This window comes from Euleptes europaea, chromosome 1 (genome assembly GCF_029931775.1).
Source record: "Euleptes europaea isolate rEulEur1 chromosome 1, rEulEur1.hap1, whole genome shotgun sequence".
Classification (NCBI taxonomy): Eukaryota; Metazoa; Chordata; class Lepidosauria; order Squamata; family Sphaerodactylidae; genus Euleptes; species Euleptes europaea.
Genome location: NC_079312.1, coordinates 602,118 through 609,610, shown reverse-complemented (window position 1 = coordinate 609,610; position 7,493 = coordinate 602,118).

The following is a 7,493-nucleotide window of genomic DNA, read 5'->3' as shown; positions in this document are numbered from 1 at the left end:
GGGGAGGTAGTTGTGAATTCCCTGCATTGGGCAGGGAGTTGGACTTGATGGCCCTGGTGGTCCCTTCCAACTCTATGATTCTAAGAGGCATTCTGCATGGAGAAGATCCGGGGCCTGATCCTGACAGGATCTCAGGTCCTGGTTGTCAGGGCTCTGCCTGTCAGGCCTGGGCTAGGCAGAACAAGAGTCTGACTTCCGAGAAGGCGGCTTCAGATGTTCCTGCCAGGGTTCAATCCCAACTGGTGCATCGATTTTGAATGCTCCCCTAAGAGGAAACATTCCTACAGCACACAGTGAGCATGGGGGGGGGCAGGCTACAGACTCACTCCTTCATGTGCAAGTTTTCTGCTTGCAAGCCCTGCTTGAATTGGTTTTTATATGCCGACTTTCTCTACCACTTAAGGGAGAATCAAACTGGCTTACAATCAACTTCCCCTCCCCACAACAGACACCCTGTGAGGTAGGTGGGGCTGGTTAACCTCAAATAATCTAAATTTATTTAAAAATAATTGAGATATGGCAGCAAATTACCACAGATCTGAAAAATTGGGGAAAAAATCCTCTATCACTATGGGGTAGAATTTCGGTAATTAAAATGATGGTTTTACCCAAAATGCTTTTTTTATTTCAAAATCTACCAATTATAAAAGGGGTTAAAATATTTAAAATTTGGAAAAGAGATATTTTAAAATTCCTATGGGGAAAGGAAAGACACAGAATAGCATATAATAATTTAATTGAATTAAAGGAAACAGGAGGTTTAGGATTACCAGATTTAAGAATGTATTATGAGGCATCCTGTTTTGTCTGGTTAAAGACCTGGATTTTGTTGGGAATATTAAACTATTGGAATTAGAAGGTTTTAACCTACGTTTTGGATGGCATGCATATTTATGGTATGATAAGAAAGTAAATAAAGATTTTAATATTCATATTATTAGAATTGGGTTATTTCAAATTTGGAAAAAATATAGAAGGATTTCGGAAAATAAGACCCCGGGATGGATCAATCCAATAGAAGCGCATATGAAGAGAGGGATATATTTAAATTTAGAAATGGGTATATATAGAGAAATTATTGAATGTAAAGAGGGGGAATGGGTTTTAAGAAATAGAGAAGAACTTAATATTAAGGATTGGTTTTTATATTATAAATATAATATTTAACAAAGATAATCAGCTTGGATTTAATAAAAAATTAATTAAAATGAATCCAAACTGGAGAAAATATTAATAAAGGGAAATAAAGGACTGATAGGAAGAATATATAAATTATTAATAGAGATTAATTTAGAACAAGAAAGAATTAAACCAGTAATGGTGAAGTGGATGAAAGAGTTAGGATTTAATATTGATTTGGAAATATGGGAAAATTTATGGAAGAGAGAATTTAAATTTACAATAACTAATGAAATCAGAGAAAACTTATATAAGATGTTTTATAGATGGTACATAACACCTGTGCTGATATCTAAAATGAAAAAAAGGAGATATGGATTTATGTTGGAAATGTGGAAGGGAAAGAGGCACTTTTATGCATGTGTGGTGGATATGTAAAAAGTTTTTGGAAAAAAGTTATTACGGAAACTAATAATTTGATTAATGGTAGAGTAAAAAGAAAACCTGCATTTTGTTTATTAGGAATTCCACAAAAAATATGTGTAATAATGATAGGGTTATTTGTCAATATAGTTTTGCTGCTGCAAGAATTGTAATAGCTAAAGTTTGGAAGCAAGTGAATAAACCTTCAATTCATGACTGGAGAGAGAAATTATGGATGTATATGAGGATGGCCAAATTAACCGAATTCCTATACGGAAAAGAGATGGAAGAATTTAAGAAAACATGGGCAAAGGCCATCACATATTGGGATAAACTGGCAAAAATGGATTTTACTACTTTAATTAGTGAGTTATAGAAACTAGTTTTAATATTTTTATATTTTACTGTTGATAGATATTTTTAAAACTGTTAGGACACTTCTTCTGAAGTCGGGTGATGGGTCACATTTTTAAGGTGGGTGGAGGGCTGAAGGGGTATCTTTTTCGTCTTAATAACTTTGTAACTACGGATGTATTAATAAGTATATATAGATACTCTTTTGTATTATCTTTTGTTATATTTTTGTATTATTTTTATTGTATTTGTTTTTTTGTTATATGTTTTATGTTATAAAAATTAATAACAATTTATATTAAAAAAAGGTAGGTGGGGCTGAGAGAGCTGTGACTAGCCCAAGGTCACCCAGTTGGCTTCACGTGGAGGAGCGGGGAATACAGCCCGGTTCTCCAGATCAGACTCCACTGCTCCAAACCACTGCTCTTAACCACTACACCACGCTGGCTCTCAGCCAGATGAGACACCGTCTCCACTCTGGAAGTCTCTCCAACTGCTCAACTGAGGCAGAGAGACCTCCCCCCACACAAAAAATCACTGGAGTGAGGCTGTCCCTCAAGCAGAGTCCCATGTCATCCCCCCCCCCAAAAAGCTTCCTCTTTGCCAGGAGCCCCCGTGTGCTGCTGACTGACACACGGCAGAAGCGCTCGGGTTTCGCTTCCCCAAGCCCCCAAGCCAAGCTCAGCATTCAGGGAAATGAAAGCGAGAAGCTGGCCCCGATCCAGGGGGCTGAAGTCCCTGTGCAGTGATGCCAAGCCTCCCCCTGCATCCACTCTGGAGTCCAGGAAACCATCGGGCAGGAAGGGGGAGCGCGGAGGAGGGGCAGAAGCCCCGAGCGGGAGGGCCAGAGCCCAGGACCCCCACCCCCCCAGGCAGGATGAGGCCCGGGGTACCACGGCCCCCCTCCCCTCTGCACTTTGGGCATTTCTGGGCTGCCCTTCAGAGCGCAGCAGTTCTTCCAACTGGCTCACAGGAGGCAAGCGGGGACCACAGTGTGGTCGGGTCACAGAGGAAGCGAAAGCCCCCAGTGCGAGTCTCGCCTCTCCCATGGACTCCCTGACCAGAGGCCTTAGGCAGGCCCCCCCTTCTCAATCTCAACACACCCCCCCCGCCTGTGGGATAAGGATACCCGCACGAACCCCTGAAGCAGCCTCCTACTGAACCAGATCATCAAGGTCCACCCAAGTCAGCCTGGTCCGCTCAGTCGGGCAGCGGCTCTCCGGGGTCTCGGGCACACAAGGGTCTTCCCCCCCATCCCCTGCTCGCCCGGCCCCTTGAACTGGAGGTGCCACTGGGGGCGGAACGGGGGCCCTTCCGCAGGCCGAGCAGGGGCTCTCCCGCTGAGCCCCGGGCCTCCCCCAGACCTTATCCGTCTGCTGCACGACTCATTTGAAGGTCCTAGACATTGCTAAATGCAACCCCCCGACCCCAACAGCCCCTGCAAAGGACTCTCCCCCCCGCAGGGCAAGCGCCCGGCCGGAGGGAGGGAGGGGGGGGGTTGTCCCGCTGAGCTGCGGCCCTTGGCCCGAGGACGGGCGGCGTGGCTGGGGCGCCCTCCTGTGTCCGGCCTCGCCCTGCCTTGGAGCAGGGAGGCGCAGCCGGGGCCCGCCAGGGATGGTGCGGGGGAGAATGGCTGCATGAGACCCGGGGCGGGGGGAGCGGGCAGCAGGGCTCGCACGAACACACCCAGACGCACCCTGCAGAGAGGGCCCCTGGGAGAAAGGCGCGCCTGCACGCCCACCGCCTCGCCGCCGCCCTTCCTCTGCCCGCCAGGGGGTTGGCCCAGGGTCAAAAGATCTGGCGGACGCCCCCGTCTCCTCCTGCCCCTTCTGCCGGCGAGGAGGGCTGTGGTGCTCCGAAGCTGGTCCATTCGGAAAGCCGCAGAAGAGCCCCCAAGGGAACATTCTCACCTGGCCAGGCGCCGGCTCTTTGTCCTCTCCTTTCCAGGCCTGTCGAAACTGTGGGATTGTGGAACTCCCTGCCCCAGGATGTGGCGCTGGCTGCCAGCATGCCTATTGTCTTAGGTGCTGTGGAACACAGGCAGGATGCCGCTGCTGCAGTCCTCTTGCTTGTGGGCTTCCCAGAGGCACCTGGTTGGCCCCTGTAGGGACCGAGCATCAGCCACAAATGAGCTATTTCATAGACTCATACAGTTGGAAGGGGTCACCGGGGTCATCTAGTCCAACCCCCTGCACAATGCAGGAAATTCACCACAACCTCCCCCCCTCCCACACACACACACCCAGTGACCCCTACTCCATCCCCAAAAGATGGCCTCCCTCTCGTGGACTGCCTAAGGTCATAGAATCAGCATTGCATTTGTGAGGATGCAAATCCTCAGACTCAACATTGGTGACCCCCCCAAACTGAATTAAACCAATCAACTGTGTAAGCCTCGTTGTCTGAGGGACTTCAATTGATCAACCGACAGAGGACCGTGCTGCCAGTGGGTGTTCCCACGTGCCATCTACACAGGATCCACAGTCCAACGCCTGAGCAATTGGGCTTCCAGGCCACAGTCCCCCAACACTCCCTTTGTGTGTGAGCTGACCAGTAAAGATGGCTCCAAAGGGCCCCAGCAGCCCCTTGCGCACTCCCAGTCTGCTGCTCTGGGACCTTCCTCACTCCCGGGTGTAACCGACTGGATTTCGCCCCGTAACTTCAGAGAACTATGAACTGAAAATAGCTCAAGGCTTTGCTCTTGGCCGCTATTCACAGCATCCCAATCCTCCCCGTTTTATCAAATTAGAAAAGGCTTAACACCTCATCCAATCTTTTTGATAGTACAATATTTTTTCTCAGGACGTAGGTCCTTCATTTCTCTGTCTAGGTCACCAGCAAATGAATTGACACCTGTGTGAATCTTTCTAACTTTTATTAACAAAAGGAAAGGTTCTTTTTAACAAACAAGACAGAATAACATATAATACTAATATTATTGAACTTATACAAAATGTAATTAAGCAGGCAAGTATAATCAATTCTCCTAGCATTATTTCAATGCATATTAAAACTAGTTGTCTGTTAGAATAAATCAGAATTCAGTCTCTTATTCATTGCTCTTAAGGAATATCAATTAAGCCAAAAGGATCCTAATATCTTACCAAGCAAGGGTCCTTCAATCTCTGAGCTTCAGTCCAAGGAAATCTGATTTGATCCTCAGATTCATGCATAGTTATAGCAAAACTTATCTATCTGATCAATCTCTGAAGTCACTTATCACTGTCATGTGACTATTGCTAAGTACCTGGTTGGCTATCGTAATAAGCAAGTCAGCATAAACACATCTGTTCACTTTATCACACGATCAATACATATCTGAAATAGCTAGATAGAAGACCAGAAACTATCTCATCAAAATAACCTTTTAAAACTTTCCCAAACTTTCCTAAACACTTTCCCCGATTATATCAGCTAAAAACTAAAACTGCAAGCAAAGGATGACATAGCAAACAGGTGTCTCCTTGTACTGGGGATGAGATCATTGCTACTGCGACCACGGGGTCTTTGCTTTGATGGGCACACATTCAAAACGTTGCCAACAATGAGTTGAGGGGAGGGCAGGGGCATCGGCTTGGCATGCTGAAGGTCCCGGGTTCAGTCCCCAGCAGTATCTCCGATTAAAAGGACCAGGCAGGAGATGATGGAAAGACCTTTGCCTGAGACCCTGGGAAGCCGCTGCCAGTCTGAGCAGACAATACTGATGCTAACAGACCGACGGACTGACTAGGTATAACGGCAGCAGTGTTTTCTGCTCCACACCACCCTCCACCAGGAGACTCAATGCCTCCTGCTCAATCGGGGGATAAAACCTGTCCCACACCCTCCCCAAGGATGGGGGTTTCACTCCCAGTACTTCACCATTCCCCCCCCCCCAAAGCAGCAGCAGAAGAGGAGGAGCTGGTATTTATAAGCCGACTTTCTCTACCACTTAAGGGAGACTCAAACCAGTTTACAATCCCCTTCCCCTCCCCACAACAGACACCCTGTGAGGTAGGTGAGGCTGAGGGGACTGTGACTAGCCCAAGGTCACCCAGCTGGCTTCGTGTGGAGGAGCGGGGGAAACAAACCCAGTTCACCAGATTAGCCTCCACCACTCATGTGGAGGAGTGGGGAATCCAACCCGGTTCTCCAGATCACCGCTCCAAACCACCGCTCTTAACCACTACACCATGCTGGTTGTCTTCACCACATTCTAGAGCTCAGAGGCATCCAAGACACCAAGGAAGCAGAGATCTCCACCCTCCCTCTCCTTTCATGGGCAGGAGGGTTCAAGTCCATAGGCCTCAAATTTTCCATGCTACAACCAGGCCTCAGCACCGCGGTCACCCCGGATCCGTGATAGTTGGCGCTCAGCCTCAGCTCAAGGTGCAGCCTTTCAGTCTGTTCACTGCCCCACGCCAGCATGGTGTAGTGGTTAAGAGCGGTGGACTCTCTGGAGAACCAGGTTCGACTCCCCACTCCTCCACACGAAGCAGCTGGGTGACCTTGGGCTAGTCACCGGTCTCTCTGAACTCTCTCAGCTCCACCTACCTCACAAGGTGTCTGTTGTGGGGAGAGGAAGGGAAGCTGACTGTAAGCCAGTCTGAGACTCCTTCAAAACCAACTCTTCTCCTACTCCTCCTCTTCTCCAGTCCTGACCCAGGAGCACTGACCAGTCATTCTGCTCCTACCGGCCTCTTTGGGCCCACAAGTCCAAGGAGAGCGGGGAGGCCGAGAGGCCGCGCTAGGGACACAGCCCATCGGAGCAGCCCTGGGTGCCACCACAGCCCGTGTGCCCATCTACCACAAAGGCTCCCAAAGGGCTTCCCTACTCGCTGAAAAGGCTCCAGTGGAAGATCCCCATTGTGGAGTGGGGGGAGGTAGTCTGACCAGCCCCCCCCCCCAGGAAACTGCTTAACAAGAGGGTGAGAGGCAATCAACGAGCCCTCCCGCCGTGGTCCGGCAGCTGAGGAGGCAGCAGCCAGGTGCGCACCTTTACGGAGGGGCCCACAGCCGCGTAATGGGAGATGTTCCTAGAATGAAAGGCAGGTGGGAGGGTTCGTTCCCCGCCCCCCTGCAATTCCATTTTTGTTCGGACGATCTCCCGGGAGATGGTTTCCTGGTGCTGAGGAGGACCTGCAGCCTCTGAGACAGGGCCCCCTGGGGACAACACTGAGGGTCCAGGTTAGGAAGCCCGTGGAGCCTGCGGGGATCCACGGCCTTTTGGGTTGCTCTCTGTTCTTCTGGGGGGGACGACACGATGACTCCATATTGGCAGGGCTGAGGGCAGTCCCACTTTCCCTATGCTTTTGCACAATGGGGTCATTTTATGTCCAGACAGAATCATAGAGTTGGAAGGGACCACCAGGGTCATCTAGTCAGACCCCTGCTCAATGTAGGATCAGCCTTAGAGCATCCCTGACAAGTGTTTGTCCAGCTGCTGCTTGAAGACTGCCAGTGAGGGGGGAGCTCAACACCTCCCTAGGGAACCCATTCCACTGTCAAACATGTCCTACAGTAAAAAAAATTCCTAATATCCAGCTGGTACCTTTCTGCCCACAATTTAAACCCATTATTGCGAGTCCTCCATCCAGTTCCCTCTCCACCCTATCCTA